Source organism: Callorhinus ursinus, unplaced genomic scaffold (genome assembly GCF_003265705.2).
Source record: "Callorhinus ursinus isolate GAN/ISIS: 27379988/994484 unplaced genomic scaffold, GSC_fseal_2.0 scaffold7, whole genome shotgun sequence".
Classification (NCBI taxonomy): Eukaryota; Metazoa; Chordata; class Mammalia; order Carnivora; family Otariidae; genus Callorhinus; species Callorhinus ursinus.
Genome location: NW_027397069.1, coordinates 33,008,838 through 33,021,997, shown reverse-complemented (window position 1 = coordinate 33,021,997; position 13,160 = coordinate 33,008,838). Strand labels below are relative to the sequence as shown.

The 13,160-nt window shown below is 36.3% G+C and overlaps 1 pseudogene; it reads left to right on the top strand.

Annotated features, from left to right (window-relative positions):
• The first annotated feature begins 8,841 nt into the window (after nt 1–8,841).
• LOC112826347 (tRNA selenocysteine 1-associated protein 1-like) lies at nt 8,842–12,733 on the top strand (annotated as a pseudogene).
• The last annotated feature ends 427 nt before the right edge of the window (nt 12,734–13,160 follow it).

Below are 13,160 nucleotides of genomic sequence, written 5' to 3'. Positions count from 1 at the left end.
TACCTCACAAGATTATCAATATCATATAAGTTAATAATCATAAATCACTGAGAACAGTCTCTAACAAATATTAGATACCACTTAAGTAATTGTTAAATAAATATATAAATATATGGATATTGCTATAATAGTTCTTATTTATTGAATAGGTTTATATCTGACTTTTCCCTTTTAGTGGGTATTCTAGTCACTTTTAACTATGTTTCTCTACAAACAAAAGCATATAAAAATTCCTTCTTTTTGTCCCTTTGTATATATGTTCTAGTTTTTATTTAGGATCAAAACAAGAAATTTGAATGCTGAATCCAGATGTATGAATATTACCAGATTTAAATTTGCTCTAATATATGTATTTTCTTACAGTGTGTACCCCTTATGTAACATACTCACCAACAGTTGATATTGTCACTTAAACTTTTGCTAGCCTGTGTCAACTTAATTTTGATTACTACTGATAGAGAATTTATTTATTTAATGAACACCTATATAGTCTGTACAATATGCCAGTCATTGTTCCAGGCACTGGTCATATAGCAGTCATAGGGCTTCCTCTGTCATATTTAAGGCTCTCTTTTTATCCCTTTTGATGGTGGCAAAGAGTTGAAACTGGTGATTATTTTATGAGTGTGTGGTTGACTTTTGTATGTATTTATTATCCATTTCCTCTTCCATGAATTATCTAATCATATACTTTACCATTTTCACTATTGATTTATTTTGTTTTTATTGATCTGTAGGATTTTTTTAATCTGGAAACTGTGTGCCAATATTTTTTGCTCATTTTGATGAAAATATTGTGCTGATTTTGTTGTTTTATTCATTTTCACTTGTATTTTAGTTTCGCTTATGGTGCTTTTTAAAAACTTTTTGTTTTGAGATAATTGTAAATTCACATGAAGCTGTAAAAAATAGTAGATATTTTATGTAACTTTCACCCAGTTACTTCCAATAGTAACATCTTACATAACTGTGGTTCTGGAAATTAATATTGATATTGTCTACCAACCTTATTCACATATCACAGGTTTTACATCAACTCAGTTGTTTTGTGTGTGTGTTTGTTTGTATGCATATATTTCTACATAGTTTTGTCACATGTGTACATTCATGAACCTATCACTGTAGTAAACATACACAACAGCTCTATCACAAGGATCTCATAAGATACCCTCTTATAGTCATATCCACCTCCCTCCTTCTTCCTTAATCCTGTGAACAACTACTGTGGTCTCCATCTCTATAATTTCATTTCAAAATGTTATAGAAAGAAACTATTAACTTCTGAGGTTGACTTTTTTCAAAATCAGTATTTTGTTTTATTGATTTTCCCTTATTATTTTTATGTTTATGATTCCATTGATTTTTAAAATCTTATCCTTTTTCTTTCATTTTACTTGTTTTGCTGTTTTTTTGTTCTTCCTTTTATTGTTTGTTGAAGTTGGAAGTTTAATTATTGATTTGAGAACTCTCCTCTTTTTTAATGTAAGAATTTAATATAAATATTCCTCAGCGTTGCTTTAAATCACATCACATATATTTTTGACATATTACATTTCCACTATTTAATTTTATGAATGTTTTGTTTCCTTTCAAACTTCATCTTTGATTGATAGATTATTTAGAAGTATTGTTTTTAATTGCCAAATATTAGAGATTTTACTGATGTCTTTCTTTTGTTGATTTCTAGTTGGTTCCATAAAGGATAAAAATGTACTATTCTATTTCTTTAAAATTTGTTGAGGTTTATATTATTTCTAAGGATATGGAGTATTTTAACATTCTTTTGGAAAATGTATTCTATTCTTGGGTAGAGTGTTCTATATATGTCAGTTAAATCATGTTCATGGTTGATAATATTGTTCAGATTTTCTATATTTTTGCTGATTTTTGGTCTCAGAATTATATCAGCTGCTGAGAGTAGAAGTTGTAAGCCTGCACTATAATTGTGGATTTGTGTATTGCTTCTTTCAACTTTGTCAGTTTTGCTTCATATATTTTGAGGCTCTGTTGTTTGCTATTTTCTTATTCCAGATTATTATGTGTTCCTGGTACATTGATCCTTTTGTTATTGTGTAATGTCCCTTTTTGCTTATAGTAATTTTCTTTGCTCTAAAGCCTACTTTATCTGGTATTAATATAATCACTCATGTTTTCCCTTTGCAATTAATGTTTTCATGGAATATCATTTTTATTCTTTTATGTTAAATCTACATACGTTGCTGAATTTGAACTGTGGCTGCTTTTTGTCAGCTTGGCTTCTTAGCTGATGTTTCTTGGTGGTACCCCTGGGCTTGCAAGAACATCTAATTCAACCTTATGGTGGAATTAGCCAACTTCTGTTGCAAGGTTAGGACTCAAGAGATATTGACCCTTCAACTTTTGAATGATAGGTTATAAGAGGCCTTGCCTGAATATTTTTCCTCCAGTCCTGGGTTCCTGACCAATCTTTCTTTCTCCTACTACTTTTCAGAATACTCCTTTGGCTGCCTCTTGCATTGTTTCCATGGTTTATAGACGTACTTGGTTATAGGAAGGGCAGTATGAGGATTATATCTGAACAATTATATGATATGAAGCTTTGGGGAAAGTGGAATGCCAGATTATTAATAAATTGATATAAACTAATATTAAATTTTAAATGTTATATCAAATCATTAAATTTTATATAATTAATTTATAAAATTTACTAAACTTTATAATTAAGAATTAGAGAATGATTTATGTAGTCTACCAAGAAAGACATGAATACATGATTTTTTTTAATTATTATTATTATTTTTTAAATATTTTATTTATTTATTTGACAGAGAGAGACACAGTGAGAGAGGGAACACAAGCAGGAGGAGTGGGAGAGGGAGAAGCAGTCTTCCCGCAGAGCAGGGAGCCCGATGTGGGGCTCGATCCCAAGACCCTGGGATCATGACCTGAGCCGAAGGCAGACGCTTAACGACTGAGCCACCCAGGTGCCCCCATGATTTTTTTTTTTAATATTAATCTGGGACATTACCAAGATGGCAAATAGGAAGTCTCAGACCCTCTTTCCTCCCATGGAAACAAAACACAGACTAGTTCTTTTTGTGAAAAAAATAATTCAGAAACTAATTAAGGGGCTTCAATAATTCAGGTAAGTGCAAAACCAGTTTCATTGTAAGAAAATTCATGGCACCTTCTCACCATAGTCCCTCCCACACATCATAGTGCCATGTGATCAGGAAGAAACTTCTACCTCCCAGTCTAACTCTGGGGTGGAAAAGAGAATGCTAGACCATACAATATTCTGACGTTTCGGGGAGCTGCCTGAGGGACTGTTTTCTGTTTCACCTGTTGGAGAGTGTGAATGGGACCTAGCATACTCTAAATGCCTGGGGATCATTGAGAAGAAAAGAAAAGCTGAGCAGCATATTACTCCTCCAGCAAACCTGCAGTAGAGCATATAAGCAGATAAAGCTTGAGGGCCTCTCCTCCCAGAGGGAAAGAGAAGAATGGAACATATATCCAATGTTCTAGCTTTTCAGGAGATTGCCTAAGGTAGTAGTTTTTGGCTAGCCTGACTTTGGCATTGATGGGATTCAATGTAATCTAGATGCTTGGGAGCTACTGAGAACAAAAATGATCTGGGTAGTGTGCTGCTGCTTCAGAGTATCCATAGTACATTAGACAAACATTAGAGGGAGCAAGAGATTACAGGCTTCTGGAAAAAAAAGAGAGAGAGAGAGAGAGAAAGAGAGAGAGAGAGAGAAGAAAGAAAGAAAGAAAGAAAGAAAGAAAGAAAGAAAGAAAGAAAGAAGCCAGCCAATCCTTCTAATCAAGAATCTACATGCATAAGTCCAGAGGAGACATATCCACAGTTTGAGAGGCCCCCAGAATCCTTAGGTAAGCTTACTAGTGAAGGTCTTTCCTTGTACCAAGGTAGTGGCTATTTTTTCAAATACATAGATACCAACAAAAGTTATAAGGCATGTGAAAAAAAAAGGGGGGGTGAAATGGCCCTGTCAAAGGTACAATATAAATTTCCAGAAACCAATCCTTAAAAAATAGTTATAGGGATGCCTTGGGTGGCTCAGTCATTAAGCGTCTGCCTTCGGCTCAGGTCATGATCCCAGGGTCCTGGGTTCAGCCCTGCATCGGACTCCCTGCTCTGTGGGAAGCCTGCTTCTCCCTCTCCCACTCTCCCTGCTTGTGTTCCCTCTCTTGCTGTGACTCTCTCTGTCAAATAAATAAATAAAATCTTTAAATATATATATATATATGTATTTGTTATCTGAAAAAGAATTCAAAATAACCATCACAAAGATACTCAACAAGCCTGTGAAACCAATGAATAAATGAAATGAGAATTTCAGCAAAGAGATAGAAAATATAAAAAAGAACTAGTAAGTTTCTGGAACTAGTAAGGAGATTGAATCAGTAATCCAAAATCCCCCAACAAAGAGCCCAAGGGCAGATGGCTTCACTAGTGAATTCTACCAAACATTTAAAGAGGAATTAGCATCAGTGGAAGCATCAAATGCTTCCAGAAAATTAAGAAAGGGGAACATTTCTGTTCTTTCTGTTCTCATTTTATAAAGCCAGAAATAACACTGATTAAGAACCAGCCAAAGACATTATAAGAAAAGAAAACTACAAGGCAGTGTCCCTGCTAAACATACATGCAAAATTATTAGCAAAATGCTAGCAAACTGAATTCAAAAGCACATTAAAAGGATCATGCGCCTTGACTAAGTGGGATTTATACCTGGGATACAAGAATGATTCAACATACCAAAATCAATTAATATGATATACCACATCAGTATAACAAAAGATAAAAATCTCATGATCTCCTCACAGATGCAAACAAAGCATTTGACAAAATTCAAGACTCTTTCATAATAAAAGTACTCAGCAAACTAGAATAAAAGGAAATGATCTTAACCTATAAAGGCTTCATATAACAAGCCCACAAAAACTGAGAGCTTTTCCTCAGATAACAGAAGTGAGGTGAGAATGCCCACTTCTACCACTTTCATTAAACATAGCACTGGAAGAGGTCAACTAGGAAGATGGTGGAGTAGGAAGACCCTAAGTTCCCTCATCCCATGGATACAACTAGATAATAACTATATCAGCATAAATAACCCAGGAAATAACTTGAAGATTGGCAGAACAAACTCCACAATGAAAGGTAAGGAAGAGGCCACATTGAAGAAGGTAGAAGGGCAAAAACACTGTCTGTGAGGAAAACAGACAGTGGCTATCCACAGTGGGGAAGGAACCAGAGGTGTGGAGAAGGGCAGAAAAAAGACTTTCACACCAGAGAGTCCATGAACGGGGAGGACGAATCTCTGTAATATTTGCCTTGGAAGGTGAGAGGGGCTGGATTTTATGAGTTCTTAAAACCAGCAGGCTTTAGAGCCTGGAATTTTAGAAATCAGTGAGTTGGTCTCTGCAAGAGCCCTGAGAGCATTAGGAAGTGAAGTTCCTGCTCTTTAAGAGACAGACAACAAACAGCCCATGTAGATACAGCATAGAACCAGCAGTTTGAAAAACCCTGGGGGCAGATGGGAAGGAGAATGACTTGCTCACCTCAGAGCATAGCATAGAGAAATGGGGATCAGGGGAAACCCCTCCAGGAACAAAGGAGCTAGCCAGTGCCATTTCCTTCCCCCACCCTGCAGCCACTTGGAACTAAAATGGGGCCCATACTCCTTACTTAAATTGCTTGCACCAAGCCCAGCACCCCTATGCTTTGGTGGATCCACCCTTCCCAGTCACGGGTACCTGAGTCCCAGCACTGCAGGCCCCTCCTCCAGAAGCGCAGCACAAACCCTGCCAACACCACATCTCCTGATCCACGCATTTTGTGGGACCACAGTTCTGAAAGTGGTAGGTGTAGGTCTCTCTTTGCAAGCAGACCACTGAACACCTTGCTATCCACAATATGCAAAGAAACTCAGCAGACAACTGGACTGAAGGAAAAAGAGGCCAACACTCTAAAGAAGAGTACACACTACACCACACCACACATGGGAGACACTCCCAGAAGTGCCAGGTCTTGGGCAACAGGGGACAGCACACTGCAGGACATTACAGGACCTCTTCTTCATATGACTTACTGTTAAGACCAAAAAAGTAGCTGACTTTCATAACACAAAGAGACAGACAAAGTCAGACAAAATGAAGAGACAGAAACATCTTCCAAATGAAAGAACAGGCCCAAACCACAGCAAGAGACCAAGTGAAATGGACAGAAGTAATATGCTTAATAGAGAATTTAAAGAAATGATAAAAAAGATACTGGACTAGAGAAAAGAGTGGAGGACATCAGTGAGACCCTTAACACAGAGATGAAAAGAACCAATCAGAGATCAATAACACAATAAATTAAATTAAAAATTCACTTGATGGAATAAATAGCAGGCTAGATAAAGCAGAAGGACAAATTAACAACGTGAAAGACAGAGTAATGACCAAAGGAGAAGAAAGAAAATTAAGCAAATTGAGAATAGTCTTAGGGAACTAAATGACTCTGTCATGGGTAAAAATATTCGCATTATAGGGATCTCAGAAGAAGAAGAGAAAGGTGAAGGGCCAGAAAATTTATTTGAAAAAAATAATAGTGAAAGCTTCCCCAATTTGAGAAAAGAAACAGAGATACATATCTAGGGGACACAGAGATTCCCACCTCCCTGCCCCTGGAAATTCAACCCAAGGAAGTCCACACTGCAACACATAATAATTAAAATGGCAAAAAACAATAATAAAGAAAAAAATTAAAAGCAGCAAAAGAAGACAGTTACATACAAGGGAAGTCCCATAAGGCTATCAGCAGATTTTTCAGCAGAAATTTTGCAGGCCAGAAAAATGTGGCATGATATATTCAAAGTACTGAAAGGGAAAAATCTTCAGGCAATAATATTCCTCCCAGCAAGGCTATCATTCAGAATAGAAGGAGAGATAAATAGTTTCTCAGACAAACAAAAACTAAAAGAGTTCATGATCACCAAACCAGACCTACAAGAAATTTTAGAGGGGACCTTAGTGGAAAGGAAGACCATAAGTAAGAGTATAAAAAGTAAAAAAACACAAAAGCAGTAAAATAAATATTTCTGTAAAAATTAATCAAAGGATTCATATAATAAAAGGATGTAAAATATGACACTATACATCTAAAATGTGGGAGGGAGGGGAGTAAAGAAAGGGTCTAAACTTAAGCCACCATCAACTTAATATAGACTGCTATGTGCAGAAGACATTATGTACAAACCTAATGGTAACCACAAATCAAAAACCAGTAACAGATATGCAAAGCATAAAGAGAAAGGAATCCAAGTATATCACTGAAGAAAGCCAACAAACCATTAAAGAGAGCAAGAGAAGAAAGGATCAGAGAAAATCTATAGAAGAAACCACAAAACAAATAATAAAATGGGAATAAATACATATATATCATAATTACTTTGAATGTAAATGGACTACATGCTCCAATCAAAAGACATAGGGTGACAGAGTGGATAAAAAACAAAAACAAAAACAAGACCCATTTACATGCTGCAAGAGACTCATTTCAGACCAAAAGACTCATGCAGATTAAAAGTGAGGTGATGGGGAAATATTTATCATGCAAATGTATGCCAAAAGAAAGCTGGGGTAGCAATAGTTATATTGGACAAAATAGACTTTAAAACAAAGACTGTAACAAGAGACAAAGAAGGACACTATATAATAATAAAGGGGAAAATCAAATAAGGAGTTATAACAATTGTAAATATGTATGCACCCAATATGGGAACACCCAAATACATAAAAAGTTAATAACAAACATAAAAGAAATTATTGATAATAATACAATAATAGTAGATGACCTTAACACCCCACTTACATCAATGAACAGATCATCCAAACAGAAAAATAAGGAAATCATGGCTTAGAATGGCACATTGGACCACATGGATTTAACAGATATATTCAGAACATTTCATCCTAAAACAGCAGAATACACATTCTTTTCAAGTGCACACAGAACAGTTTCCAGAATAGATGACATATGACATCAGGATCTGATTCTTTGAAAAATTCAAAAAGTTTTTTTAAGATTTTTTATTTGTCAGAGAGAGAGAGAGAATGAGCAGGGAGAGCAGCAGGCAGAGGGAGAAGCAGGCTCCCCACCAAGCAAGGAGCCCTATGCGGGACTCAATCCCAGGACCCTGAGATCATGACCTGAGCTGAAGGCAGACGCTTAACTTACTGAGTCACCAAGGTGCCTATCAACAAAATTGATAAACCTCTAGCAAGACTCACTAAAAGAGAAAGAGAGAACCCAAATAAACAAAGTTACTAATGAAGGAGAAGAAATAACAACCAACACCACACAGGGGAAATACAAATAATTTTAACAGAATATTATGAAAACCTATATGCCAACAAATTGGACAGCTTAGAAGAAATGGATAAATTCCTATAAAAATAAAACCTACCAAAACTAAAGAAGGAAAAATAGAACATTTGAAAAGACCAATCACCAGCAATGAACCTGAATTGGTAATCAAAAACTACCAATGAACAAAAGTCCAGTATCAGATGGCTTCATAGGCAAATTCTACCAAATAATTAAAGAAGAATTAATTATTCTTAAATGATCCCAAAAATTACAAGAGGAAGGAAAACTTGAAAATTCATTTTATGTGACCAGTATTGCCCTGATACCAAAACCAGGTTAAAGATACTACAAAAAAAGAGAACTACAGGCCAATGTTTCTAATGAATATAAATTCAAAAGTCCTCAAGAAAATATTAGCAAACTGAATCCAACAATATATTAATAAAATCATACACCGCAGCCAAATGGGTTTTATTCCCAAGATGCAAGCGTGGTTTAATATTCGCCCAACAATCATTGTGATACATCACATCAAGAAGAGAAAGGATAAAAACCATATGACCATTTCAACAGATGTAGAAGAAGCATTTGACAAAGTACAACATCCATTCATGAAAATTCCTCACAAAGTAGGTCTAAAGGGAATATATCTCAATATAATAAAGGCCATATATCAAAAAGCCACAGCCAACATCATACTCAATGGTAAAAAATGGAGAGCTTTTCCCCTAAGGTCAGGAATAAGACAAGGATGTCCACTCTCACCACTTTTATTCAACATAGTACTGGAAGTCCTAGCCACAGCAATCAGACAACCAAAGAAATAAAAGACATCCAAATTGGTAAAACTATCACTATTTACAGATGACATGATACTATTAATAGAAAACACTAAAGATTCCACCAAAAAAGCTACTAAATTCAATAAAGTCAAAGGATACAAAATCAATATACAGAAATCTGTTGCATTCCTATACACTATTAATAAGGAAGCAGAAAGTGAAATTAAGAAAACAATCCCATTTACAATTGCACCAAAACAATAAAATATCTAGGAATAAGCTTAACCAAAAAGGTAAAAGACCTGTGCTCCGAAAACTATAAAACACTGATGACAGAAATTCGAGACAACACAAATGGAAAGACATTCCATACTCATAGGTTGGAAGAACAGATATTGTTACAATATCTATATTACCTAAAGCAATCTACAGATTTAATGCAATTCCTACCAAAATAAATCTATTCAGTAAAGTCAAATGCTATAAAATGATATCACAGAACCAGAATAAATAATCCTAAAATTTGTAGGGAACCACAATAGACCTTGAGTAGTAAAACTAATGTTGAAAAAGAAAGCAAAACTGGAGGTATCATAATCCCAGATTTCAAGTTATAAAGACGCATTAATTAAAACAATATGGTACTGACATAAAAATAGACATATACATCAATAAAATAAAAGAGAAAATCTAGAAATAAACTGACAATTATATGGTCAATTAATCTTTCACAAAAGAAGAATGAATATGCAGTGGGGAAAATTCTCTTCAACAAATGGTGCTGGGAAAACTGGCAGCTGCATGCAAAAGAATGACACTGGACCACTTTCTTTTACCATACATAAAAATAAACTCAACCTGGATTAAAGACTTAAATATGAGACCTGAAACCATAAAAATCCTAGAAGAGAGCATAGGCAGTAATCTCTCTGACATTGGCCATAGCAACATTTTTCTAGATATGTCCCCCAGTGCAAGGGAAACAAAAGCAAAAATAAGCTATTGGGACTACATGAAAATAAAAAAAAATTCTGCACAGCAAAGGAAACAATCAACAAAACTAAAAGGCGACCTACGGAATGGGAAAAGTTATTTGCGAATGACAAATCTGATAAAGGGTTAGTATCCATGGTATACAAGGAACTGATACAACTCAATACCCAAAAAACCAATAATCCAATTAAAAGTTGGGCAGAAGACACAAACAGACATTTCTCCAAAGAAGATATCGAGGTGACCAACAGACACATGAAAAGATACTCAACATCACACATCATCAGGGAAATGCAAATCAAAACCTCAATGAGATATCACCTCACACCTATCAGAATGGCTAAAATAAAAAACATAAACAATAAATGTTGGCAAGAATGTGGAGAAAAAGGGACTCTCATGCACTGTTGGTGGGAATGCAAATTGGTACAGCCATTGTGGAAAAGAGTATGGAAGTACCTCAAAAAATTAAAAATAGAACTACCCTTTGAACCAGGAATGACACTAATGGGCATTTACCCAAAAAATATAAAAACACTATTTTAAAGGGATACATGCACCCCTATGTTGATTGCAGCATTATTTACAATAGCCAAACTATGAAAGCAGCCTGTGTCCATCTATTGATGAATCGCTAAATGGTGGTGTGTGTGTGTGTGTGTGTGTGTGTGTGTGTGTGTGTGTGTGTAGGAATATAATTCAGCCATAAAATGAATGAAATCTTGGCATTTACAGCAACATGGATAGAAATAGAGAGTATAATGCTTAGGTAAATAAGGTCAGTCAGCGAAAGACAAACACCATATTCTCTCACTGGTATGCAGTATTTACGAAACAAAACAGAAGAGTAAAGGAAAAGAAAAGAAAGGCAAACCAAGAAATAGACTCTCAACTATAGAGAACAAACTGATGGTTACCAGAGGGTAGGTGGGTGGGAGGATAGAATAGCTAAGGCATATGGGGATTGAAGAGTATACTTGTCATGGTGAAAAATAAAATGGAAATTTAAAAAACTAAACTAAAATAAAACAAAACATGTAGCACTGGAAATCCTAGCCAGAGCAGTTAGGCTAGGAAAATAAAAGGCATCCAAATCAGAAAGGAAGAAGAGAATGATCTCTGTTCACAGATGTCATTAACTAATATATAGAAAACTACAGGGGCGCCTGGGTGGCTCAATCATTAAGCGTCTGCCTTTGGCTCAGCTCATGATCCCAGGGCCCTGGAATCGAGCCCCGCATCAGGCTCCCTGCTCCATGGGAAGCCTGCTTCTCCCTCTCCTGCTCCCCCTTCTTGTGTTCCCACCCTCGCTGTCTCTCTCTCTCTTTCTCTCTCTCAAATAAATAAATAAAATCTTTAAAAAAAAAGAAAAGAAAACTACAAAGCGTCCACAAAAGGAACTGTTTGAACTAATAAATCTTTTAAGGAAGGTCAAATGATATAAAAATCATGATACAGAAATAATTTGCATACTTCTACATAATGAATTGTTTAACAAAACAAATTAAGAAAACAATCCCATTTCTTGCCTCACAGTCTGAAGCCCATGCAGGCCTTCTCAGCCTGCAAAATCCCACTCAGGCTCCAAACATTGTGGCCATCCTGTGCATGAATGAGCTGGAACCCTGCATGAATGAGAATTTCATCTCCAGAGCCTCTGCCACCATGGAGGACACTGTGATGAGCATCAAAATTATCCAAAACCACCTCACTGGAATCTCAGCTGGCTACTGTTTTGTAGAATTTGAGATTTGGCCATAGCCAAGAGATGTTTGCACAAAATTAATGGGAAACCCCTTCCAGGACCCACACTTTTACTTAGGTTATAGCTGCACCAACCTGACACACCTGGGCTCATAGAACCATGGAGCTGGCAGTGCCCTTAGTGGTCATCTGTGCAACCCTTCATTTTATACAGGAGAAAAAGTTGTGGCTTAGAGAAAAGAAGATGCTTTGGCCAAGGCAAAACGTTTTAAACTGAATTATGCCACTTCTGGGAAACAACCAGATAACAACCCTGAGTATTTCCTCTTTGTGGGGGACCTGACCCCTGATGTGGATGACGACATGCTGTATGAATTCTTCGTCAAAGTCTACCCTTCCTATTAGGGAGGCAAGGTGATTTTGGACTAAACAGGTGTGTCTAACAACTATGGTTTTGTGAAAATCACAGATGAACTGAACAGAAGTGAGCCCTGACTGACTGCCAAGGAGCAGTCAGCCTGGGGCCTAAACCAGTGCAGCTGAATGTGGCAATCCTCAAAGCAAGCTGAACGATGTCAGTGGAGTATAGTCAAGTTAGATGTACAATTACAGCTACAACCACTATTACCAGTAGTACCAGAACTACTATGCCCAGTGAGACCAGAACACAGGCAGCTACAGCTTCAGCCATCCCCTGCATGGTTATACCCAGAGCACCATGTAGAGATATGAAGAAGTTAGGGATAACACATTGGAAGACCCCATGCCACAGATAGATGTGATTGAAGCCAACGAGGAGTTCATGGAGCAAAGAAAAGAGCTGTAGGATGCACTGATGGAATGTCACTGGCAACTCCTGGACACGGTATCTTCAGAGACCCCTACCATGATGTAGCCAGGAAGAAGGACAAGCCAAATTGTTCTGTGTGAGGGAGATAAAAGATTCCTTTTTAACAATAATGACAACAACAAAAATATTGGAAGAACTTTTACCTTTTTGGAAATGATTTGTAAGATTTTAGTAATTGACAATTCTGAGATTATGACTATTCCTGCAACACTGCTGCCTTCATTTGACAGTGAGACACTTGAGTTTGAAAACCAAGGGACCAACTCATAACTGTTGAACAAGTTTCCAAAAAAAGAAAGAAAGAAAGAAAGAAAGAAAGAAAGAAAGAAAGAAAGAAAGAAAGAAAGAAAGAAAGAAAGAAAGAAGAAAGAAAGAAAAGAGAAAGAGAGAGAGAGAGAAAGAAAGAAAGAAAGAAAGAAAGAAAGAAAGAAAGAAAGAAAGAAAGAAAGAAAGAAAGAAAGAAAGAAAGAAA